We start from the raw sequence: 27,446 nt of genomic DNA, 5'->3' as shown, positions 1-27,446 counted from the left end.
GGGGTAAATTGTGTATGTGTATAAAAGATTCAGTAGGAATTTAAGGCACTTCCATCCCACATGAAACATTAACTATGTTATCTGAGATTCACTTGAAGATGGACTTTTTCTTGATTCTGAAGAGTTCTCTACCTTTATGTTGTATGAAACAAGTTGAGGGTGGTGCATTTTAACTAATAAAGCAGATAAACAGAGTTAAATTGCATTATCTTTCTTAGCTTTAGAATAGTGGTGGTTGCTATTATAACTTTTAAAGATATATACTTTTAAATTTTTGAACAGTTTTTTTTGTGGAAAATTTCAAACATAAGTGTTCCTTTCTCTTTGTATCCACAGCAGCATCTGTAGTTTGAGGACTTCTTGATAAAAGCCATTCTCATTGGGGTTAGGTGATATCTCATTGTGGTTTTGAGTTGCATTTCTGTGATGATTAGTGACAGTGAACATTTTTTTATATGTTTATTGGCCATTAGTCTATTTTCTTTTGAAAAGCTTCTGTTCATGTCTTTTGTCCACTTTTTAATGGGGTTGTTTGGTTTTTTTCTTGCTGATTTGTTTGTGTTCCTTGTAGATTCTGTTTATAAGCTTTTTATAAGATGTATAGCATGCAAATATATTCTCCCATTCTGTAGGTTGTCTATTTGCTCTGTTGATTGTTTCCTTGGCTGTGCAGAAGCTTTTTAATTTAATCAAGTTCCATTTATTTATCTTTGTTGTTGCTATGATTGCCCTTGGGGTCTTCTTCATAAATTCTTTGTGTAGGGTGATATCTAGAAGAGTTTTTCCAACATTTTCTTCTAGAATTCTATGGTTTCATGTCTTAGATTTAAGTCTATTATTCCTCTTGATTTAAATTTTGTCAGTGTTAAGAGATATGGAATCTGTTTCAGTCTTCTACATGTGGCTATCTAATTTTCTCGGGACCATTTATTGAATAGAGATTCTTTTCCCCGGTTTATATTGCTGTCTACTTTGTGAAAGATCAGCTGGCAATATGTGGATGGTTTTACATCTGGGTTCTCTGTTCTGTTCCATTGATCTATGTCTCTATTTTTGTACCAGTGCCATGCTGTTTTTGTTAACTATAGCCTTGTATTATAGCATAGCTTAAAGCCCGGTAAAGTGATTTCCTCCAGATTTGTTCCTTTTGCTTAAGGTTGCTTTGGTTATTCAGGTTCTTTTCTGATTCCAAACAATGTGTAGAATTATTTTTTTCTAGCTCTGCAAAAAATGCCATTTTGAAACAATAGATGCTGGTGTGGATATGGAGAGAAAGGAACTCTTATACACTGTTGATGGGACTGCAAACTAGTACAACCTCTGTGGAAAATAGTATGGAGATTTCCAAAAGAACTAAAAGTAGACCTACCATTTGATTCAGGAATCCCACTACTGAGTATTTACCCAAAGCGGGAAAAAAAGTCATTTTATCAAAAAGACACTTGCTCTATAACGTTTATGGCAGCACAGTTCACAATCACAAAGATATGGAATCAACCCAAGTGCCCATCAATTCATGAGTGGATTAATAAAATGTCGTATATGTACACCATGAAGTACTATTCAGCCATAAAAAATGAATTAGTACCTTTTGCAACAATCTGGATCAAACTAGAGACCATCCTCCTAAGTGAAGTATCACAAGAATGGAAAAACAAATGGCACATGTACTCACTATTAAATTGGAACTAACTGATGAGCACTCATGTGAACAGATGGAAGTAAAACTCAATGGAAATCATGAGGGGGGAGGATGGGACAGATGAAATCATACCTAACAGGTACAATGTGTATACTATCTGAGTGATGGGTACCCTTATAACTTTGACTTAAGCTATACAAAAGCAATCCATGTAACCAAAACATTCTGAAATGTACTCCTGTAATATTCAGAAATTTAAAAATAAAAAAACAAAATTAAAAAAATTTCAAACAAATGCAAAAGTAACAAGGGTACTATAACGTACCTCCATGAATATATTATCCAGCTTCAGCAATGACTGGCTGATGGCCTGTCTTGTTTCACCTATACACCTATTCTTTCTCCTCACCCTTCATTATTTTGAAGATAATCTCAGATATTAGGTAATTTAATCACTACTGTAAATTTTACTCTTTATTAGGTGTATTGAAAATATTTCTTTCAATCTTAGAGAATATGGTAGAAGAGCTCTTTTGCAAGGTATTTATTGGATTTTGTGGCTTTTACATGAGTATGGGAGTGGCTACTGTTTAATGGAAAAGAACATTATTTTTTCCTATTTTCCTATTTTCTGGAAGCAGGCTTGGCTTTGGGTATGATGTAGCATTGTTATTGGATAAGGGTTTAAACTCTACTTGACTTCTTTGTTTGGGAGAGGTCGTAAGTTGGTCTGAGTTTGTTATAGTTATCTAGTCAGATAAACTAAGTTAACATTAATGATCCTTTTATAGTGAAGCCTAAACACTTGGCATTCTTAAATTATCTAGAATATTACTTAGTATTTTATTTATAGCAGAGTTGTGGTCTTAATTTTAAAGGCACTGTTAAGTAAATCTACTGAAATAAGCCCACGTTTATTATGGCCAATACTTTATTATAGTGATTTCTCCTATTCCCCAAGTCTAGGGAGAGGGTCTGTGTGTACCAAGCATATTATGTGTTTGTTTTTAACCAGATTATCTAGAAAATGTAACCTGGGGCAAAAGCTTATGTGCATATTGCATGAACAGACCCAGGGAAGCAGGAGAGGGGAAAACAGAGAAGACAAGGCAGGAGGGAGAGCACATACAGAGGAGTACATTACCGGGCTGTCCACAACTTCCTGACAAGTGCAGCTGAGTGCTCAGTCTCACAGCACATCTTCACAAAGGCCTCATGAACTAGAGTATCTCAGAATAGTCCATTAATAGGAGGGTGGGGAAAATATTTATATACTGGTTTCTGATTCCAGTTGCTCAAAGTACATGTTTTCTATTCAGTAATGGCTTTTCCAGGAAGTCTGTTTTATTAACTGTCATTTTCCAAAATAATTCTCTTATGTATGGTTTTACTTTTTAAAATGAAAACTATAGAAAAGAAGATTCTCAGAATTCATTGTCATGGGTACTTATCTAGTCTAATGGGACTCCGAGGAAGAGATAGGCTTTTTCAATATTCTATACCAAACCGAGTTCTAAACTTTAATATCTGATTATTACCAATAGAATGAGATCATGGGCATACTTGTTTTCATCTTAGTAGTATATATTGATTATTCATTTGGGATCCTTTATTTTGAGATCAAAAGAATGCCCTGGTTATATGCCCATGTTTTGTCTTAGTCAGCAGTTTCTCATGTCTCTTTCTTATATTCACACATCTTTTGCTTGAAATTGAAATGTCCACATTCAAGGAAATATTTTTGAAGAGATGGTTGACAATTTCATAGCATCAGGTTGATGAAATTATTTTCTGTATATTGAGTAAATTAGTCAATTATGTAAAAATTCTATCTGTAGCTTTGTCTACCTTATGATAAAATTTTTTTGGAAAACAATTGCCACAGTTTATAGACATCTTCCTATTCATCAATAATAATACCAACTTTCTTGGATATGTCAGCCTTTCCTGGTTTTGGGTCTGAATTAGATCCATAAACAAAAGATGCAGAGGTTTTAACACTTGCGGTGGTTAGAGTACAGACATCAAAACTATTCAGAGGTCTTCTCGTAAATTATCTGTGTGCCCTTGAGAATGGCACTTTTGCTTTAGATTCCGTTTCATCCATCCTATACAAAGAGATTGAACAAGATACTCCCTAAATATCTTCTCTGCTTTGGCCTTTGAAGACTTTAAATGACTGATTTTGGGATTAAACATTGCATCCTGGAGAGGTTGGGACTTGAATACCAAGCCTCATTCCTAGAAGAATACTTGACTTATTCCAGGGCCAGTTACTGTTGGAACAGCATTCTGCTTCATCTTTTGCTGCCCGCATTGTTTGCACTGATTTTACTCCTAGGGCCGGGGAATGGAATTCTGCCTTCTTCATTTATAAAACATGGTATAATTTTAAGAAATAGCATTCTTAGTTCCTGAAGGCGTATGTATAGGTTTAATTTGTCACATCTGAACTTTTATTTTGAAAGAACATTGGTAAAGTGTTGAAAACCAGGAATAGGACTGAGGTGATAAAGAGCCAGTTGGTGATGTCTGAAATTGTATAATTAATATTATTTTCCATGGATAAACTTGATACGAATCAGCAGTATAAAGCTGGGAGTGTTCATTAATGGAGTGGTGTTAGCCTCATGGTTTAATTCACCGTCCATCAGCCAGACCTCAACTAGGAGGCTTGGTGTTCAATTCTGGTTAGTCCACTGTAAAAGAGATATTGTCATCAAGAGGAGACCAGATGAGAGAGAGAGGAGAACATGCGACAGAGAGTGAGCACTTGACACCATGTCTTATGAGGAACCGTTGAAGGAAATTGTAGTGTGACTTCAAGAAGACAGTAATCAGCAGTCCCAGAGTGAGACTGGAGGATTCCAGAGGATAGAAATAAGCCAGGACACTAGAACTTACAGAGAGGCAGATTTCCATTCAATATCGGAAAACAGTTTCTGACAGCGTGATCTGAAGATAGAATGGGCTGCCCTAGGGGGGAGGTGAGCTCCTTCCCACGAGAGGATTTTTGAGCCTTAGCCTAGTGACCCCTGAGGACAGCAAAATGTACAAGAGTCAATTTGTGGTTTAACTAGTTTACTTTCCTTCCATCTAAAAGACTTTTTTTGATGTCCTGCTAAACATTACTTCCTTCTCATAGTCCTCATAAAATAAAGTAATATACAATGACATTTGATGAAAGAAAATATAAGCCATACCCTCATCGCTCCATAATGCACATATTATTATAGCTCCTTCCAGTATTTTTAACCTTTTGTAAAATATATATAGAGAAAAATGCACAAATCATAAATGTACAGTTGAATAATTTTTCCAATTTTCTTACTTTTGTATAAAAAAATACCCAGATCAACAGACAGAACCTCAACAGTCACCCAGACTACCCCATCTCCCCAAGAAAACCATTGTCATGATTTCTAATAGCATAGATTAGTTTTGCCTATTCTTGTACTTTATATAAAATAACTGTACAATATTTTCAAGTATTTTTAATTTGTGGTTTTTGGGGTTTTTTTGAGTTAGGCTTAAATAGCTCTGTTCTTATTGTAAATAGATTTTTATATATGCTTGGTTTTATAATGTAAAGTTATAAGAAGAATATTAATGAGTATGTAATCAATATTCTAACATTGGAAATTTAGGTTGTTTTTAGTTTATCACTGTTAAAGTCTTTGGGCCTGTAGCTTCCCCATTCCCTCCACCCCATTTCTCTACTCTTACCCTTCTCAGTATTTCAGATTGATTTCCATATGTGGAATTATTAGATCAAATGGTACAATCAATTTTTAAAGCTTTGTATTCATTTTACCAAATTTTATTCAAAAGTTAACCAAATTATGCTTGCATTAGTAATGTACAATAGTGCCTATTTCACCATATGCTCATAATTTTTTAATAATATGCTAATTTTATGTGAATATTTTTATTGGATTATTAATAAGGCTACTTTTTTCACATATTTGTAAAACAGTTATATATTTGGCACAAATAATCATCCACTGTGCTAAATTCTCTTTAAACATTACCTCTTTTTTTAAAAAATGAAGTTTTAAGATATATATTATTATTGTCATTCTCCTTTTTCAGATGGGGAAACTGAGAAACAAAGATACTAAGTAATATTCTCAATGAAGTGAAACTAATTAGTAGCATATTTGGGGTTTATTCCAAATACTGTACTCTTCAGCCTGATCCTCTACTGCCTTTCCCATGTATATCCTTCTTTTTGAATTTTTAAAAAATAATTTGTATGTTATTGTGTTAGCAGGTTTAGTCAATTTACATGAGGTTCATGTGTGTGTGTATGTGTGTCTTACCTTTTTGGGTGTTTATTCTTAATTTTGTTCCAGTTTGGAAGCATATACAAGTTAGCTTTAATTTTTTTTAATTCCACTTTTAATCAAACTGGAACTCACTTTGGTCAAAGTTGAGGATCTAAATTGATTTTTAAAATGATTTACTTGTTTTGCCAATTTCATTTAATGAATAATCTTACCTTTACTCATTAATTTGTGGTATCTCTTTTAGTATACATTTAATATATATGCATGCATGTTTTGTTTCATTAATGTCTGACTACTCCTGTGCAAATAAAACCTCAGTTCATTTTAGATCTCTTAGCCATTTTTGGCAGTATCTTAAAAAGAAAGAAGACTTGTAAGAGTCCAATTCTGCCTTGCTTAATTTTTTTTACATGTTCTCCACTGTGTCAGAAAATATGAGCAGTGTGCTATCTAGTCATGACTAGGATAGGACCTGAGTAGAAACTTTACCAGCTATACAGCCCTTTTGTTCATCTACCTTTTGATTAGATGGAGAATGGGCATGTAACCAGCTTTTATTCATTGCCTGTTCTGTACAAGACTGTCTGGAGAAACCCTTGCATCCTTTATGTACTTTGGTCATCATAACATCCCATGAAGCATCCATTGCAGAGCCAGCACTGGCACCTGGGACTTCTGTGTTGCTTTTTACTTGTCATTATACTGATGCATACTAAGAAAACTGCGTCCAATCACAGTCCCTCATTTTTAAGTGGGCTCAAAACAGTATCAGATTTGAAGTTTTAAAAAATAGTAAAGCATGATTCTTTACCCCATAGGTATTATGACTCTATTTAAATAAATGGAAATGCTGGTGTATGTTCATGTTTCCAGCTTTTAATCCACAGTCTTTAGTTAGGTGTAAGTTATTTGTTATTGAAATATTGAAAAAAAAAAGTCCTCAAAATTTAGATTTCTTGCTTTTAAAGCAGAATAGGGGAGTATGGGGAGTGAAATGAACCATCTTAAATATAGTATGACTCAATTTGTGACACCTGATACGGTAGCTATAGCCCCATATGGCCATTTGAATTTGAATGTAAGTCTAAATTAGTTAAATTAAATAAAATATAAAAAATTAGTCTCTCATCCACTTGCCACATTTCAAGTGCTCTAGCCATACATGGCAAGTATTGGGACAATATGAACTGTTTCCCAAACTGCAGAAATTGCTATTGTACAGTGTTCGTCTAAATGATTCTACAAAGGGAAGATTTACAAAAAAGGAAGATTAAGTATTGAGGTATACCTATTGGCTTCTGTAAGTTTTAGTACAAAGAACCTTTCTTTGAAAATATTGATGAACCATTGAGATATGGTTTAAGTGAATTTATAGACATTAATCAACAGTGTAGCAAGATGGATATATCATTGACTATAAGGATAGATCAATACTTATTATACCTATTTCATAACTGAGAGGATTAAGAAGCACAACCCAACACCTTAAATATCAGAGAAACAAAGGCTGCAGGTGTTTGAATGAATTTTTGGAAGTTCTTCTGTTTTTAGAAACAGGTGGTCTTCTCACATTTATACCCCTGTTGGTTTGGGTTGAACTGCTGTTCTGAGTCCTTTATACATAAGGGACACTTACAATGAGACTTTTTGAATTCCACGCACTGGTCTAATTTCAGATCCAATTTGAAGTTGAAAAGCATTATTATGAAAACAAACAAACAATAAAAAACACACAATAAACTAGAACCCAAGAGTGATTCCATGGTCTTTTACCAAATTAGGATAATATGGACTCAGAAGATATGATAAGATAAGATATGATATGCTCTTGGAATTTATTTATTATTTTAAGAATGTCCCTGAATGAAATTGAGGTAAAAATAAAACCAGGAGTAAATCTCCCCCTTTAGCCACAGATAGAAATGAAACCCAGTTGAATTCCATTTCTGGAGTACTTCGCTTTCATTTTCATCTATTGGTATGCAGGATCTGGTATTTGGGTTTTGATTATGATGAGTGAGTGGGGATTAATATGAGAAATTCCACAATGAATAAGTTGGAACCATTTGGTGTTATGTCCAAGAAAGCTCACATGTCCTAGTTAAGGCTGTGTGAAGTGAACTGGACACTCCTAATGTGGTGGCCCCAGAGATTGAGTTTAATCCTCTGGTGTGACTGCTTTCACAAGTCTTTTCAGGAGCCTAAGTACCATGAAATACTCCCACAAAAGCCTTCATTCCAAAGAATGTGTGTGTCGGCTCATGTCAAGAGCTCTTAGTGTAGAACAATGTGCCTAAAGCCACAATCTAATAAACAAACAGATAATCTAGTTCAGTTTTGTCTAAGTAATATAATGTCTCTATCAAACTATTTCCTGCACCTTTAGCTCTATTCAGAAAGAAAGAGTTCTGCGTGGGAACATATGTATATTTTCTCTTAATAGGAGGCCATGTAGCTCCTGTGACTGGATGTCTTGTTTTTCTCTTCTGGGTAGCTCTAGTTTTTATGGTGGGAATTTTCCGTCTTGGTAATTTGGTATTTTACTTGGTTTTTATTGTCAAGCATAGAAATGTGTACACCTTAATTTAAGAAATGTTGTTGCATCACCTCCATCTCAGTGAACAAGGGCCAGGCCAGAAAGTTCCCACTTGTTTTCAAGCCTTTTTGCCAGACTTTGACACGCATTAGGTCAAAGGGAATAGTCTATTTCCATGAAGCAAGTTTAGGGATTCCTGGTGGGGTCGAGGCGGGGTGGGGGGTGAGGATTTGCAAGGATCCAAATCCTAGGTACTCCCCTTTAGACTGCTGGGTAAGTACTCATTTGTCCTGTTGAGAATCGTGGTCCAATAGTGGGCAGAATCTCACTTTTGGGGAATTTCTGAATATTAAAACCTTCATTTTCAATGTGGCAACAAGATATTGGGGTCAGGGTCAGTCATTAGTACTGTCCATGTTATAAGTTGCTGTTTACCTGATCTTGTCTGGAGAATTATATTTATGTAATATGAGGTAAGTGCCTACTTACAGTTAGGATAACTGCCCTGTCGTGGCATCCTGGGGCATTTTCTGACTGTACCCATTAAAAAGAAGCCTGAGTCTTTTATTGCTATTAATTGGCCCTAGTGCTTGGAGTCATGCAACCATAAACTGTCACTGTTGGAAAGGCCTTTAAAGACCATTAAGTGGGCTTCTCGGATTAATAAAGCTCGAATCTTCTTTATAGTATTCATGTGAGTGGTCTTTTTGCCTCTACTTGAACACTTCCAGTTATTAATAGTTGGCACTTGCAATTCTCAAACCAAGGATTTTCTATTTAGCTTTTACTTTTAAGTCTCAGGATGTATAAATACAGTTATGCTCTATTCATATATCTTTGTTAATATGTGAAACTCTTCATATATTTGCATATTATATGAATTCATATATTTTCTAAACAAAGTTATAATTTTTATTTCTATCTCATAATAACAGTGGAGGCTCATGTTTTTTTATGTCTTTTAGTCTCAGTTATATTTTTGTCTGAAGAACTAAATATATTTAAATAAAATGGTTTCTATCATCTCAGAATATATATATATATATATATATATATATGTATGTATATATTCTATGTAAAGCTCCAACTTTTTGTTAAATCAAACATTCACTTTTTTTGGTGTGATAGATTTTATCACCCCCGTTTCTAAGGCATTTTCTTGAAGATCATTGCAAAAACTTTGTAGTAACCTTTTCCCTCTGTTTATAAGGTTAAATAGATGAAGTAACTTCCTCTAGGCCTTAGCTCTGGTGCTTCTGAACGTGGACAGGCTCTTGATCTTTTCTGAGGCATAGTTTCCTTATCTGTAAAGTAGAGCTAAGAAAAATATCCTACAGAGAGAATATATAACTAGTTTAGCTGAAATTCTAACTCAAACTTATTTCCTGAAATTCCTCAACCTAATATCTAATATAACATTTTTTCTTAAACATTGGGTAGCAGGATTATAGTTACAAAAAGAAAAGAATAATATGTGTGGAACAATATAGAACAATTTAAAATAATATATTTAAATTTTTTTAAAAAATGCTGAAATATGAAGAAATTCTCATAAAATTATGTGAGTCCAGAAAACATGTACCATGAATATAGAGCTTTCACTCTTGCCTAGACTTGTCCCTGTACTGAACATCTTTTTCTGAGGTTTACAGCACTGTATGTGTTCTTCCCTTCTTCATGACATGTTTTGGGAGGCAGAATACTGGTCACCAAAGATGTCTACATCCTAATCTCTGGAACATGAGCACATGTTAGGTTACATGGCAAAGGAAAATTAATAATGCAGAAGGACTTAAGGTTGCTAATTAGCTAACCTAAGATAGTGAGATTATCCTGGAGTATATGGATGGACCCAGTCTTATCACAAGGGTCATTACAAGTGGAAGAGGAAGACAGCAGTGGTCTTTGGGGTGATGAGATATGAGAAAAAACTCAACGTGCCTTTGCTGGCTTTGAAGATGAAGGAAGGGGCCAGAAGCCAAGGAATGAGGCAGGCCCTAGGAGCTGGAAAAGACAAGGACATGGATTCTCTGTAGAAATTCCAGAAAGGAATGCATCTCTGCCAACACATTGATTTTAGTCCATGGATACTCATGTCAGATTTCTATATAGAACTTGTAAGATAATAAATTTCTGTTTTTTTTTTAACAATGAAGTTTGTAGAAATTTGTTTCCAATAGAAAACTAATATATACAATATTCTATGGAAATTATCTGTGTATATGTCTGTTCTCCGTTCTAGATAATGAATTCCCCAAGGGTAACAATGCTGTCTTAAAAAATCATCTTAGTATAGTTCCACATTAAAGGAACATAAAATGTCCTGTCAAACACTAGAACTGGTATTTTCTAGGTGTTACCATGCCTGGCACCGCCCTAGGTATTTTGCTTTGAAAATTTTATTTCCTTCCTGGGAACACTGTTTAATCTTACTGAATCTTAATTTTCTCATCTATAATGTGAGTTCTTGGACTAGATCAGGTTTGGCAAACTTTTCTGTAATTCCAGGTATTACATATTTTAGATTTTGTAGGCCATATGATTTTTGTCACACTATTCAGTTATTCCAATGGAATGCAAAAGCAGCTGTAGACAATAAGTAAGTGAATGACTGGGCCTGTGTTCTAATAAAACTTTATTTATAAAAACGAGACATAGTCTGGATTGGGGCATTTGGTTTTTGTTTGCTGACCCCTGAACTAGCAGACCTCCTTATTCTGTTCTGATTCCCTTGTAATCTGATTATTTTGTGAGTTTATGAAGTTGTACCATTCGTTTCAATTAAGCCAAGGAAGTGCTATAGGCCTTGAAGAGGTGACTAAAGTGATGGGTTGGGTCTTATAACAAGAAGCACAATATTGCGGACTCAAGTGCCAGGAAGGCAATTGCCACCATGTCCTTGGCAAATGGACCTGGGACAAATGCTCTTTAGGATGAGACATAAGGATATCCCTGAATGCCAAGGCTGAGATCACTGAACTTGAAACTCAGAGAACTGGAACTACTGTTGGAGGAATAAAAAGGAGCAATAAATCCATTGCACTCTGGAATGAGAGACCTTCCGAGGCGGCTGGCCAAATGAAGCAGGAGGAGGGAACGACTTCCTCACTCAGCTAAATTATGTCTTTGGGCAGGCAGAGCAGGTCTGCTAAAATAACAAGGTGCCTGAACTTCTGCCCAGAACACGTCACCAAATTTTGCAGCTTGGGACAGTCTTCCATCACGTGACAGGAGGGAGTGAAGAAAGCAGAGTGAATGAAATACAAGCAATTTCATTTTTTTTAAGTGCCTTCTTAGAGACAATACTTGATTTTTCAAGTGAGCCCCTTACTTTTTGAAGTCTCTATTCTAATTCAAAAACCATAAGTTCTTGGATGATGAGCAGTCAATAGATTTTGGGGGTCTTTTGAGTGTTGCCATTGATCTGGAACTTAACAATTATAGGTGTGGGGGGTGTAGGTTTATAGATCAAAGTGGGCAAAGAAGAGCCTTTCCAGAACTAAACAAGGGACACTGGGATATATTTGTTGGTCTGATTGCCTATTAGTGGCAGTTGTTATTGTTTTGATTTGGCTGTATCACTAGATTTAGTGATAAATCCACTGAGGACAAAACTGCCCTCTTTACTTGGTATGTTACAATAGCTTGTTTATGTCTTGCAAATTGCTCAAGAACAGTTTGTCCATTAAGAAAAAAAAGTGACCTAGTAATACTCCCATACCCAGGGAAATGTCGGGTTAATCAGTTGCACAAGGGCTTGATGTGCCAAGTCAGTACTGCCTCAGGGCTCCTTATGTGGTTCCTTTCCAAGATTTCTAAACATTCCGGGGAGAACACAATATTTGTTTATTTGGCTGCTAGAACTTCATTTTGCTATTGTTTTAGTTATGGTCATGTGCTTGCTATCTCGCTCGCTCTCTCTGCCTTTACCTCTAATTCTTTGGAACCATGAGGTGGTAAAAACCATGTTAAGCATATAGCATGTACTCAGTAAATAATTACATTTTGTATTTGACTTTCTAAATGTTTGTGAAAATAGTGTTTATAGTTAACTTACATAAAGAATCATCTCACAGTAAAAATGATTTATATTTATTTAGGACTTATAGGTTTAAATATATTTTTAAATTTATCGACCTTGGTCTACACAACCCTGGGCAGTGTTAAAGACAAGTGCTATAGACTCTCATTTTAAAGACAAAAACATTTGTGACTCAGAAGTTTCATGATTTTCCCAAGTTCACACATCTAGTAAATGATTCAGGTGTGATGAGAGGTGAAATATTTTAATACTTCAGGGCTATTTCTTTTATGTATCTAAGTTGCCTAACGGCAGCACTGATCAAGTTTAGAGGGTATTCCTTTGGTAGAGATCTTCCCTGTGGGATGATCAGTTGAATCTCCCCCCCCCACACACACACTGCATATACACACACACACACACACACACACACACTGCATATACACACACAATTTTGAGATTGGTAGCCACTCAGTTTCTCAGGTTCTTCCTTTAAAGAGTAATTTATTTGGCTGGTATTCATTGGTGTGGTTGTCAAGAGTTCATGCATGTACCCACGCAGCAAATATTTTTCCAATTCTCCATCTCAACTCTATGAGGCACTGCAAGAGGTGCTGTTGGGATAAAATGATGAATCATACCTGCTGTCTTCCCTCAAAGAGCCTGCAGTACAGTGAGGTAAATGGCTCATAGCTTTTCCACAAGATACATCATGATAAGTGCTCTAGAAGTGCTATATAGAAGGTGGGAAGATACCTTTGTCTGGGGGAAGCCAAGGACAGCTGTGTAGGCTCAGCAGGTGACCTGGACCTCCAAGAATAGCTTGGGTTCAGATATGAAGAAATGGTTGAAGGAAACGTCCTAATAGAGAGAAAGGCGTGAGCAAATTCTTGTGGTCCAGGAAGCAAGGTGAAGCATTCCAGCAGATAACTGGGTTCCCACCAGCGCATTCCAGAGAGAGGGTGTATGGTAAACAGAGCTTGTCAAGTTTCTCTGCGTTTCCTAACAGGAGTCCAACCCTATAGGATTCCTGCTGTTCATAACAAGGTCCTATCAAGTCTTGGGAAGCCTAGAGCAGACCTTTATGAAGCCTGCAATACTCCCAAACCATAATTTTCCCAAACTCCAGCATAATTGGCATAGAATCAAATGGCTACATATGTGAGGGTTTATTAGGATTTATTTCTAGTTTCTCTGTTCTATTTCATTGGTCTGCATGTCAGTCTTTATGCCATACCACACTGTTTTGGTTACTGTAGCTTTGGCAGTAGGTTGTGAAATCAGGAAGTCAGAGCCTTTGCCATTTTCAAGATTGCTTTGGCTATTTGAAAGGGAGGCAGGTATGGAAGTTTTTAATCTGGCAACAGTTGTATAAGATGTGTTGGAAAAAACTAGGCTGGGAAGAATGGAGATCATGTAGGCTATTTCTTTAGTCTAGATTCGAAATAACTATGCATCAGGTATTTTCGTGGCCATGGGGGTGGAGAACAGTAAAGGAATTGGAAAAATTTGATATAATTTAATATTACTTGCTTATATTCAGAGTGAGTGGTTAAGACAAAAAGGAAAGGGGTTTTGCAGCCTTTGTGATTGGAAGAATTGTGATGATGTAAATAGAAAAAATAGGGGACCTGAGTTCAGCGGGTCTGTGGGTTAGCATATCTGAATTCAGAATTGAACACTGAGCTGTAGGTTCAGCTGGTGATGCTCAAAATCAATGACTGCCATGATTATTCCAGGCCTTATGTTGCTTATAAATGGTATATTCATTTAGAATTGCTTTTTTAATGTAATGCATCTATGGTTACCATGGTGGCAGGAGCCTGATATGGGAAAGTGGTTGGGGACAGCAGCAAAAATCAGGATCTGGTTGATGGCAGCTTCATGAAGCTTCTGTGCCTTGCCTTAGCTAAGAGTAAACAGAGAGCTACATTGCTGTTGACATGTGTTTTATTTTGAAGTGACTATTATTGCTAAGGTCTGAAATCCTTAGCCTTGATCTCTTGGAGGCTAATGTTCCTGTTCTCCAGCTGAGAGAGACTAATTCACCATCTTGTGTTGTAAACACTCACTCATTTTAACTGATTACACCTCCAATGATTCTCAAATCACTAAAATTACTAATTGCTATTCCTTACACATCAAAGAGTGAATCCTGAATAATTAACCCCAAATAAAATTAGATGAATTGGCCCTTTTAATTAGAGTCCCTGCTGCTGTTTGTTCTGAGCTTCCTTTTCTTACTGTTAAGAGACTTTTAGAATGATTAAAACTGTTTAAGACTTAAACAGCCAGTGACCTTTTAATACAATATAAATCCATGAAAGCAATATTTCAGCTAGCAGGTGGTGAAGTAAATTTTTAGAGCAAGTACCTGTCAGCTACAGTATTCCTTTGGAAAAAAAAATACATGCCAAAAAACAACCACCTTGAAATGAAATGTCTCTATTTGATTATTTTTAAAGCATGTATGCATTTGCTGAGCTTCAGACTTGATGAAATAAATGGCAGGGTTGAAGGAGAGTGAGTAATGGCTGGCATCATTTTATATAAATAGTAACAAGAATTTTTCAGTGAGAAGAATTTGAAGTCATTTGTGCATAAAAGATGAAGACTGAAGAAATCACAGAAGGCCCCTAGGCTCATATAACCATTCTTGTCTTTGGGGATTCTCTTGAAGTAAGGGAATGGGCCCCAATATTGGGGAAAAGGAAGTTTGATGGGATTTCATTGCTGTTGGATGTCAACCTAGGATTACAGGTCTGTCCATGCTTTCAGCCTGGATTTTGTTGAAGATATTTCACGTGTTCCTGTTCATCTATTCCAAGTCTCCTAAATAGTAAGAACCTCTTTTCTTCATATCTTCTGAAGTTGTAGGGATAGAGCAGGTTTCCTCTTCATTCCCAAGAAGTCTCAGTTTCTCATATGAAATCTTCCCTGTCCTGTGGTAAATGTGTCATCAGCTAGAACTTTGGGGTCACAGTGGGTTTCTTGGTGTGTTTTACACTGTTGGCTGTTTCTTTTTACCACACTGATGAAGAATTTCTCCATCTATGAAGTAAAGTTACTGGACTAGTTCAATGACTTTTTTCCCTTAAAACTTAAAAATAAATTTTGATTTTTCATTCTGAAATAATTTCAGACTTTGTACAATGGTTGAAAAATAATATAAAAGATTCTCCTTTAGTCTTTACCCAGTTTCCCCAAACATGGACATCTTATATAACCACAGTAGAGTTACAAATCCAGGTGATTAAATTGATTAAACAGACACAATACTAGTTGCTAATATATAGTCCTTATTTAGATTTCATCAGTTGTCCTGCTAATACCTCTTTTCTGGTCTAGAATCCTATCTATCCAGAATCACATGTTGCATTTAGTTGCTTTGACACCTTAGTATCTTTAATTTCTGATAGTTGCTCAGTCTTACTTTATTTTGCATGGAGGTCAATGACTCTTAACCAGGGCTACTCATCAGAATTATGCAGGGAGCTTTACAAGCTACTTGTATCTGGGTCTCAAATCCAGAGATTTGGAATTAAGAATTCTAAAGTGGGGTCTGGATATATATAGTAGATGAAAGTGCCCCAGGAGATTCTGGTGCACACCCTTGGTTAAAAGTCAGATATGTTTCAATACCTCAAGCACAAACATTTTGAGATTCTGTCTGTGTAATAGCTGTTCCTCCCCTTCCCCCATTTGTCTGCTCTTTTTCAATTTCTGTCTCTCCTTTATGGGATTAGATCTGACTCTCCAACATTCCTGGAGGATTTGAAGGAGTTTCTAAATACCCTATGGGATATACATACTGTTAAGACCTATCAACGTATCTTTTATTGCAGAAGTAAGATCAAGTACAGCATGGACGGTTGCAATGTTTCTGTAGGTTAGGATGTCCCCATAACCATATGGTGACTTAGGGATGAGGACCCAATTCCTGTACTTTGAAGACATACTCTCAGCAAGATTTTTTGGAAAACAAACAAAAAACCTCCAACCAGGTGGCCACTTAAACGCTTATGTTATTAACTGTGCAGCTATTAGCATCATGGAGAACCTATGACTCACCACTATAAAAGTACTATAGGGTTGAAGTACTATACTGTATTAACCTTATATCGATAATTGGAAAGGGGCAAAGTTGACCATGGCAAAAGTATGTATGTTCATTCTATCAGAGTTCAGTCCAATTTAATATACATTTTATACTAATAATTTATAGTAATAACAATGTGTTCTATATGCTCTGTGTAGAGATTAGTAAAACAGAGAACCTACCCTCAAGGAGCTCTTAGTCTAGTAGGGGAAACCAATAGATATGCAATTAAACTAACAAAGAGCAGAAAATTTGCTCTGATAGAGTTGAATCAGGAAGGAACAATATACTGTCATTGGAGATTAGCAGTGGTGAAATAAGTTAAATGACCTATTTAAAGTATTTTTGTTGTGAAGCCACACTCCCTCAGGACTATGACCATCTTTGGAGATAAGGTAAGCTCCTGGCCTCAGTGGCTACAAGGTGCTATCCCATCCCTATGGGGAAGGGGTATTTTTAGAATATCCTGTCAGCATACTGATATTTGTTCACTAGCTTCTTTTTTTTTAGTGGTAAATTATGATTTTTTTTGTTTCCCTGGAATATTGCCTCATTCTCTGTCCACATGAATTTTTTATTCCATTTTTAATCTGAGATAATTTAACATTTTAGTATTGGGGCTGAAGATATCTCAATAGTTGGTAGATTGATGCATTAAACTCAACTTACCACCCTATTTGTTTTTTTTTTTTTTTTGAGACAGAGTCTCACTCTGTTGCCCAGGCTAGAGTGAGTGCCGTGGCGTCAGCCTAGCTCACAGCAACCTCAAACTCCTGAGCTCAAGCGATCCTCCTGTCTCAGCCTCCCAAGTAGCTGGGACTACAGGCATGCACCACCATGCCCGGCTAATTTTTTCTATATATATTTTTAGCTGTCCATATAATTTCTTTCTATTTTTAGTAGAGATGGGGTCTCGCTCTTGCTCAGGCTGGTCTCGAACTCCTGAGCTCAAACGATCCGCCCACCTCGGCCTCCCAGAGTGCTAGGATTACAGGCGTGAGCCACCGCGCCCGGCCTGCCCTATTTATTTTGAACACCCATCTTTGAAAGTCAAACTATATGATGTGGTTTGTTTTTTAACAGTAATTACTATGATTTTTAAAGACGAGTGACATTTGGTGGATTCAAAAGTGCTATTCGGTTCTAGTCCATTTGCAGAGCCAGACTGTCCTAACTTCTTATTATTTAAAATTCATCCAGTGTTTTCAACTGAAAAATTGAATTTATTATCCAACAAATGGAAAACACTGTGTGATTGAGATAGAAGCATATACATGCAATATGCTTAAATGCGATACACTAAGGTGTTTTACTTTGGTACAGAACATTTATTTGCAATTGAATGACTGGACTCTTGAACTCACTAAAGTCCCAGACATAATTTTGTACTAGCTAAATATGGGGTAAGACTGTCCAGTTAAAAATCTTGAAGAAGTCATCTACTTTGAAGATAATAATTCTTTTAATTTGAGAATCTCAAAAGGCATTTCAAGCCAAGTTATTTAGATAGATGACAGAGACATTAAATTTTGGTTTGGGTAAATATAGTGATGCATTAAAATTAAACATGGTAAGTGTACATTTATTTCTTTGAGGAATCTCCATGCTGTCTTCCGTAGAGGTTGTACTAATTTGCAGTCCCACCAATAGTGTTTAAGTGTTTCTTTCTTTCTGCATCCACATCAGCATCTATTGTTTTTAGAGTTTTTAATAATGGCCATTCTGACAGGGTAAAGTGATATCTCATTGTGGTTTTAATTTGCATTTCCCTGGTGATAAGTGGTGCAGAACATTTTTTCGTATGTTTGCTGGCCATTTGTCTATCTTCTTTTGAAAAAATTCTGTTCATGTCTTTTACCCACTTTTTCATGGGGTCATTTGTTTTTTTTGTGTTGATTTGTTTGAGTTTTTTGTAGATTCTGGATATTAGCCCTTTATTGGATATATGGTTTAAGAATATTTTCTCCCATTCTGTAGGTTGTCTATTTATTCTGTTGATTATTTCCTTTGCTGTGCAGAAGGTTTTTAATTTAATCAAGTCCCATTTGTTTATTTTTGTTATGCTGTATTTGCCTTTGGGGTCTTAGTCATAAATTCTTTCCCTAGGCTGATGTCTAGAAGAGTTTTTTGTATGTTTTTTTCTAGAATTTTTATGGTTTCATGCCTTACATTTAAGTCTTTTTTTTATCTTGAATTAATTTTTGTATATGGTGAGAGATAGGGGTTCTGTCTGATGCCTTTGCATGTGGCTGTCCGATTTTCCCAGCACCATTTATTGAATAGGGCTTCCTTTCCCCAGTGTGTGGTGTTGTCTGTTTGGTCAACGATTGGTTAATTGTAGGTAGATGGTTTTATTTCTGGGTTTTCTATTCCATTCCATTGGTCGATGTCTCTGCTTTTATACCAGTACTATTTAATCCAGAAATCCTACTACTGAGTATCCACCCAAAGAAAAAGTTGTCATTTGATCAAGAAGACACCTGCACTTGAATGTTTATCACAGCACAATTCACAATTTCAAAGATTGGAATCAACCTAGGTGCCCATCAATTCATGAGTGGATAAAGAAAATGTGGTAAGGGGTGTATGTGTGTGTGTGTATAGTATATATACACACACATATACATATATACCATGGAATACTACTTGGCCATGTAAAAGAATGAGATAATATCTTTTACAGCAACTTGGATGGAACTGGAGATCATTATCACAAGTGAAGTATCTCAGGAAGGGAAAACAAAGCACCACGTGTACTCTCTAATAATTGGGAGCCAAACGATTGGCACATATGGGCACAAAGAGATGTGAAGGACATTGGAAACCAAGAAGGGCAGAGGGTGGGAGGGGTAAAATCTTACCTAGCGGGTACAATGAACACTATTCTGGTGGTGGGCACACTGGAAACCCTGACTTAAGCATTATACTAGGCATCCATTAAAAAAAAAAAAAACCATTTGTATCCCCTTAATATTTTGAAATTTAAAAAAAAATTTAAAAATTACACACATGTTTGAGTAGATTTTATGATTCATTTAAAAGTATCTTCTGTTTGATTTTTTAAAAGTTCATGCCTGTAATACACATCTATTGTATAATAATTAAGCCAAAAGGAGAGAAAATGAAAAACAGTACATATCATCTCATGAGCTATAGGCAACCTCTGTTAACATACAGAGGAAAGTGGGACTGTATTGTAAGCACTATTCAGTAGCCTGCTCTTTTTCTTCAAATGGTAATATATCAGAAAATTATCATATTCTTCCTCCAGATACTCTAATACTTACTTTCTCAGTAGATTTAAGTCTTTGCCCAAATACTACCTTGGTGAGGCTTCTCCCAATCCTTTTCTTTAAAATTGCAATATCTCACCACCACCCAAGCAGTCCTGTACCATTCCTTGCCCTGTATTTCTTTAGAATACTTTTCTCCATTTGATATTTAGCAAGTTTTGTTTATTTTCCTAAGGATTGTTCTTCATTTAGAGTGTAAGTTCTATGGGGGCAGTACATTTTATTTCTTTCATTTACTTACTTATCTCTTCCCCTCCCCCCAGGGCCTAGAATAATGCCTGACACATAGAAAGCACTTGGTATATAAATAGATTTCATATATAGAATAACTTCATCATTTTGATAACTTACAATTTTCCCATGTGTGATTGACTGCAGTTTATTTTTCAACCAATGCCATATTGATGAACATTGTTTTTTTTTTTTATTATATTGCTTTGTGATGAAGATTCCTTTATGTGCTTCTCTGCATACTCTGCAGTTACTTCTTTGGTAGGATAGTTTATTAAAGTATTATTGCTGAATTAAAATTTATAAATATCTTTAAGGCTTTTGATTCCTTTTACCAAATTTTCTTGAGGAAAGTTTTATCTAATAGCTCTTCTACTCATGTTCGTGGCATATAAGAGTGTTAGTTTTCCCACCTGGTACCATCATCAATTCCGTTTCATCAATATTTTTAATCTTACTTCTTCCTTTTAAATGATATTATTTGTTAGAAAATTAAGTATTATCAGAATTAACAATTGTTTTTTAAACAACAGAAAATTAAAATGAAAGAAAAATAGATTAAGTCTTCTAATGTGTGATAAGAACCTGGAATCTAAAGATGTCTAGCATGAAGACTATTAATAAGAAAATTAAAGTTACTTGGTCAAGGTCACATATCTTCTCATTTACAGGGGAGGATGTGACATTTACGGGGAGAGTATGTTGTTGCTATTCTGATGGCAATGAGGACAGGGAACCAGGAATGCCCAAGCTTTGCGCTAATAATGATCACTTCTCCCCGAATTTTCTCAAATGAACTGCACGCTCAAGAAGAGGAGCAAAATGGGAATTCAGGCACTGCTTTATTAATAGTTCCACCAGTGCTCTCTCTCCTCGGGGACAGAGGTCTGTGATCACCCTCAGATGGTGGATAGGCTTTGGCTCTAGAAATAAGCAGGATTTTTATCCCATCCCCTCCTCCTACTACCATGTCTTGTGAGCCAGCATACTCAATGAGCTGTAGCCGCTGAAGGACCTGGCTTGACATTCTGATCCTCTTCTTTAGTGTCAAGAAGAATGCTCCCTCCAGACAACAGCCGGCTGGTCTATCCTGGGAGCTCCATGCTGTAAAGGTCTGAAGCAGAAAGTATAAGAAAGAGACCCCCTGGGTGCTGTTTTCCAAAACTGAGACCCTCACAGTAGTAGCTGTATGAGTCAAATTAGCAACCACTCCTAAGTCAGAGAAAAGAGCAGAGTGGGATAAGAAAAGAGCTTGAAAGGGCTTCATTTCTAATAGAAACAACATGTTGAGCAAATCATGGCAATGCCTTCATATTGTTAGTTGCAACCAGTGTATAATAAGTAGGTTGAGAAAGGTGAGCAGTGAGGCATTAAATGGGACTTAGCCTCAGTTGTTCTTGTGGCCTGTGCCATAGCCCAACATTTTCTGGTGGTTCTTAAAACCATACTCGGCTGAACATTTGGAAATTACATATTTCTAGGCACTGAATGTTTCCCTGTTTTTTGTCTGTGTGCTATTTTAAAATTATAAATGGGTAAAATAATGACAGGTTAAATATTTGTAAAATTAAGAATAAGTTCCCTTCTATTCTTATTTTCCAGTTGCAAAATTCAGCTGCTTAGAGGCAACTTGGTATTGCCAATTTCTTAGGAATCCATTTAGAAGATATTCCATTATAATACATACTTATGTGTATATACATTATTACACAAATGATAACATTGTACATGCTGTCCTAAGCCTTGAAGGATTCATTTTGACATATTTCATCCAAGGTACTTTCTGGTGCAATTTTCTTGGTGACACATGTATTTTCGTGCAAACTGAAGGTAGAGTTGAAGGTGAAATTGTAAGTAAAGTCTTCACTTACTTAGTTTCATACTACATTGCTTCTAGCCTATGAGGAGAATGCTACAGCTGTGATAGAACTCCATTGCCTTCTCACTGGTTCTCTTTATCTAGCCTTGTTCAGAGAGCTTGCTCTCTTCCACTGAATGGTCAAGTTTAGACTGAATTGCTCTTTTGTGCATAAGTGGAAAGAAAGAATTGTCATAATTATATAATGCAGACATTGTCCAAGTCACTTACATATAATTTAGTTCATTGATGTTCAAACTGAAGGTTGAGACCCACTTCTGAGTCACAATCAATTTAGTGGGTCACAACAAATTTTAACATTTTTAAAATAAATATAACAAAATGTCCAGGTGTTTTACATATAATAAGTATAGTTTTATGAAACTCCTTTGTCTGGTATGCATGTACTTGTATATGCCCAAATAGAGGTATTGTGTCATAATATAAAAGATATTTCTCTACCCTGGGTTGTGGTCAAAAAAGTTTCAAAGTTACTGTGTTCGCTGCTTTGATCCACAGAATGACACTGTGAAGTAGATATTGTTATCCTTTTTTAATAGGTGAGGACAACTGAATCTGAGTTAGCATTGTTTTACCTGAAGTACAAGATAGAGCTGGGGTTTGTATTTTATGTTTTGGTGCTTAAAGTTTTGTACTATTTTCTCTTAGACATATTTCTTTTCTCTATTAGTTATTAATGGAAATGAATTCTTAAAGCTATGCTTGGTAACCATGACTCAATTTTTTTCACCTTGTGTGTGTGTGTGTGTGTGTGTGGCCCAACCCAATCTCTTTTGGCCTCATAATTTATATTGTTATTAATTCCAGAAAGCCTTTAGTGATTTTGTATTTACCTTAAGGTTTAGATTTTCCTCAAAGAACCGTAAATTCTCCATACAACCAAGAGCTTCCATCTAGAAGGCACTCTGGAGCCATGCTACTCCAGGTGAAGCCCACCATCCCTTGGGAGCATGCTAGAAATGCAGAATCCCAGGCCCCAACCCAGACCTGCTGGATCAGAGTCTGCATTTTATCCAGATCTCCAGGTGATTTTAACACTGCCATTTGAGAAGTACTACTCAGAGACATAGGACATTTTCTCTGTAACATTCATTGAGCAGTTGAATGGCTTTTTATTTTTCAGTTATTGAATTGCATTTACTGAGAGAGTATTGTGGCCCATGCCTTGTGCCAGGTGGTGGGGATATAAAGATAAATCATGAGTGGACTCTACTTGTAAGAAGCTTCAGTTCTGACTAGGAGACAGTGACCGCCACACATAAACGCAATAACATAATATAGGTGCTATGATAGAACTGGATAGGAAGCACAATAACGGGCTGCTATCAAAATCTCTCGGTATATGTGTAGGTAGGTTTTATATGGTGTTTGAATGTAGAATAAAGAGAGTGATGCTTTCTTTTCCTCCCTCTCTCCCTTCCTCTCTTCCTTGTAAATGAATTCAAATTTCATTGATGGTTTGAGTTTATTACCATGCATTTTCCACTTCTATCTCCTATAGCCAATAATTTACCTAGTTGGCAGGTAAATTCTTGTTATTTTTTCCCTCTGGTTGGGCCATTTATTTCATGAAATGGTAAGCAAGCTCTGCATTCAGGTCGATACCTTTCCTATCTGCATGTGCTAGGGTAACTACAGTGGCTAATAGCTTAGCTGGTACCAGGTAGTCACACCTGCTTCTCAGTGCCTCTGCCTTTGTACCCCCAGGTGAGAAAGGATAGTTTGAGTATATTAGCTGAATCATTTGGGTTGATATGGACCAAATCAAGTGAGGTCCTTCTTAGCTTCTCTCCAAGGTAAAGTGAGAATTCCCTTCTAGCTCTGTATTTCATTAGCTGTGTAACTTCGAGTAAACCATTTTACATGGAAATTGAGACATACATGTATTTTGTGTGTAGGTAGGCTTTGGACAGTGAGAGAAGGGGGATATGGAGTGAACCAGACTTGTAGGCAAGCATTTGTGGCCACGCTTCCCCTCTTCTAAAACTTAGATGTTATCCTAGATTTGATATATTGCTGCTGATTACCTGGTGATGTTTTTTTTTTTTTTTTTCCTTGACTTTTCTGTGTGATTGATTCAAAATCCCTGTAGGTAACAGGATCTGGGAGTTGAACTGGGATATCCCGTGCAAGAGCGGACAGGGTATGCACTAATGTGGAGGTCTGCAGCCTAGCATTGATAGCAGGAAGGTGTCTCAGCTAATTTCTCCAGGTGCTTTCCTGCAGAAGAGTCACCACATAAGCATCTAAGCTCCATGCTGTTTCATTATTTTCAAAAATCTACTGGAATGGAAAGGATCTCGCATATAAACACGTTTTGTTATTTTCCCATCTTCCTTAAACGTGTAAATTCTGCCTCATGTCTAAAGCTGAACTTAGAAGCATTTTCTCTTGTTTACTTATATATTAAAATGATGAGGTATAAGTGGGAATTCTTATAACTTTTAGTCTGATTTAGAATAGTTGTTAAGAGTTTTTCCTTCCAGCTATCCCGATGAGTTTATGCTTAACTCCAAGGGGCCCATTTTCTTTCCTTTTATCACATTTGTATCTTTTCTAGACAATTATCCATCCCTCTGTGTCTTTTGAAAATGTGAGCTTCTCTCTCAAGAACGCAGTAAGAAGCCTTTGATGGTTGTGCTTGAAAAACTGAAAACTTTGGTCTGGCTTAGTAATTGATCTAAAGAAAGCAGATAATTATTATTAATCATGAGGGCTTTTAAAAATCTGCCTAATTTTGCCTAGAATGTAGCGTCTATGTTGTTTTCAAGTTATTTCTTTAAAGAAATACATCTCATTTTTCTTTTCTGTTCCTTTTCATGTTCCCAGGATTGTCATCAGCCTGTGTCTTGCTATGTTTAAGTTCTATTAGAAAAACAGAGTAAAGAAGGATGTAGTTGGAAAGGACAGAATGTTGTACCTTTTGTTCTAAGATTAATTAGCTGGAACATTTTGAACTGTTCATGTGGCTTTCGTGGGCCTGTTTGATAACATGATCTCCAAGGTTTTGTTCAGTTCTGATTCTGTCTGATGTTCTGACAATTCTCTGTGACGTAACAGGATCTGAGGAAGTGTAAGAGGGTGCTCAGAAGTCCTCTTTTAAAGTGGGTATGAAAAAGACATAGGTCCAGGCAGAATTTTAAACCCGAAAATCAGCTGTGAACTAGAGTTTGGCAGTCATGTATTCAGTAACCTAACCCCCCTTTGCCTTACCACTTAGGGTCTCAGTGTGAGCATGCTTCTCGTGCGTTATAACTCTGAGAGCCAGAAAAGAACTTGGTGACAGTTCTCTTTACTTAACAGGTTTTAAATATTTTGTCTTGCAGTCTGTGGCCAAATGAGATTTTCTCAATCCTGGCTGTACATTAGAATCACTGGGATTGGTTGATTCATTGATTGATTCATTGATTCATTCTTTCATTCTCCCTCCCCCCATCACCTGGATTTCAAAGGAGTACTGGTGCCTGACCCCTCTCCCTCACTCCTTTTCTCCTGTCCTGGAGATTCTGATAGAGTTGGTGTGAGGTGGAGTTTGGGCCTCAGCATTTTTGGGTAAGCTTCCTTGGTGATTCTAGTGTGCAGCCAATGTTTGAAAGTACTGAATGGAGTTACTAAAGGTTTATGACACTTACAACCCTGGGAAGGAAATGGACAAAGTATGTCTCTAGATTTGTGTACCCAGGAGAAGAAGTAAAAAAATTTTCTATATGATGTAAGTTATTGAATTTAACTAATCCTTTAGACCCAATAATATGGTACTTTGCTTAGTGCCGTGGTTCTCAATGTGTGATTCCAGACACAATAACATCAGAATCACCTGGAAACTCATTAGAAATGCAAATTATTGGGCCTCGCCCCAGACCCACTGAATCAGACTCTCTGGAGTTGGGACCCAATAATCTGTATTTTAACAAGACCTTACGGAGAGTCTGATGAACTCTAAAGTTTGAGAACTGTAAGCATAGAGGGTTGTTGTATGAATGAGAGGTCGTGTATGAAATCTTAACATGCTGCCTGGCATTGTGAGCGTACTCTAGAGATAGTGTGCTTGACTGCTTAGTAGTCTGGATTTGGAAGGAGCTAGACTTGAGAGCAGTTAGCTACTTTTCCAATTTTAAGACTTATTTACAAGGCGAATGGAGGCCAACTGGACCATTTCAAAGGTGTATCAGAACAACCAAACCAATTGGCCATCCTTCCACTGTGCCCGTCCTTCAAATCTTAGACTCTTCTTTTTCTGAAGACTGAAGTTGTGCTATTTTAATACTATCCAAAAGCAACTCATTTAATGATGGAGATAAATGATGGAGAGTGGTGCCCTACCATTAAGTGCTGAATGACTGAAATGCAAGGAAAAACTACTTGTTCATAAATAGAGAAGACCGCTTCCCCAACACATCAAAAACATTGTTTTTAAAAGGAAAAGGACAAGTAGAGAAAAGGTTTAAAGATGGAAATTTCTGTTTTCCCAATAGAATTTCTTGCAAAGACTATTTAAAAATAGTCCATACCATGAACCATACAGCTCTTGGATATATATGTCTATAACTCTGAACTTAGAGATTAGATGCACTCTTTCAACAATCTAACTACAGTATACTGTTCTTGTTGGTCTGAAATGTTGGAGTTTCTTGGTATCCCAAAGTCTTCTCATTTCCTTTTGTGATTGCGTATAGATTTCTAAATTGGATGTTTCTTATTCCTGTTGCTCCTAATCTGTCCTGCACATACTTTTATTTATTTTTTTATTTTTAAAAATTTTTTAGACCTCCCCACACACATACTTTTAGTGTAGTCTTTAATAAATCATATTGTAACCAAGTGTTCTTTTCTCTGAAATCCTTGGTAGATTTCCTAGTGCATGCATGCTAAAATTCAAACCCCTTGCCAGATGTGCAACATACTTAAAAAGCTTATTTTCATCACCTCTCTAATTTTTATCTCACTAGTCTTATTTTACATTCTTATATTTTTGCTATGTTATGACTTACTCCTTATTCTCTATGACCTGAGCTTTTTGACCTCTATGCCTGTGTTCCTCTGTCTTTCTAACTAGAGTGAGCTTGTTCTCTGAATCATAATACTTCAAGGCAATTATACAGTCCAGTAAACCTTCCCTGTACCTCTACCTGGACATAAGCTTTACTTTGTCTTAATTTCCAGAAGTTTGTACACCTTCATAAATTGCATCTTGTATTTTCCTTACTTGTGTACACATTTTTCCTCCTCTATTTGATTGAAAATGTATTGAGGGTAAGCACCAAGTCTTATATTAATATAATTTAGTAACCCCATCCCCCAACCCAAGTTCATTCCCTGCTCTTTTTTAATGTATTCGACCCCTCTAGACTAGATTTTATGCCACTTTTAAATACCAAATCTGAGGCTCTTTCTTCTGAAAGTTAAGGCTACTAATTAAACTGAGGAGAACTAAGATAGGGAATAATTGCTTTACA

At 36.3% G+C, this 27,446-nt stretch overlaps 1 protein-coding gene across 1 annotated transcript in view; it reads left to right on the top strand.

Moving 5' to 3' along the window:
• Window positions 1-27,446, top strand: part of LPP (LIM domain containing preferred translocation partner in lipoma) — a 645,020-nt gene that overhangs the window by 251,956 nt on the left and 365,618 nt on the right. The gene's annotated exons all lie outside the window — the stretch shown is intronic.

Source organism: Eulemur rufifrons, chromosome 7, assembly GCF_041146395.1.
Source record: "Eulemur rufifrons isolate Redbay chromosome 7, OSU_ERuf_1, whole genome shotgun sequence".
Classification (NCBI taxonomy): domain Eukaryota; kingdom Metazoa; phylum Chordata; class Mammalia; order Primates; family Lemuridae; genus Eulemur; species Eulemur rufifrons.
Note: the sequence above shows the minus strand (reverse complement) of the source record. Positions and strands in the feature narration are given on the sequence as shown.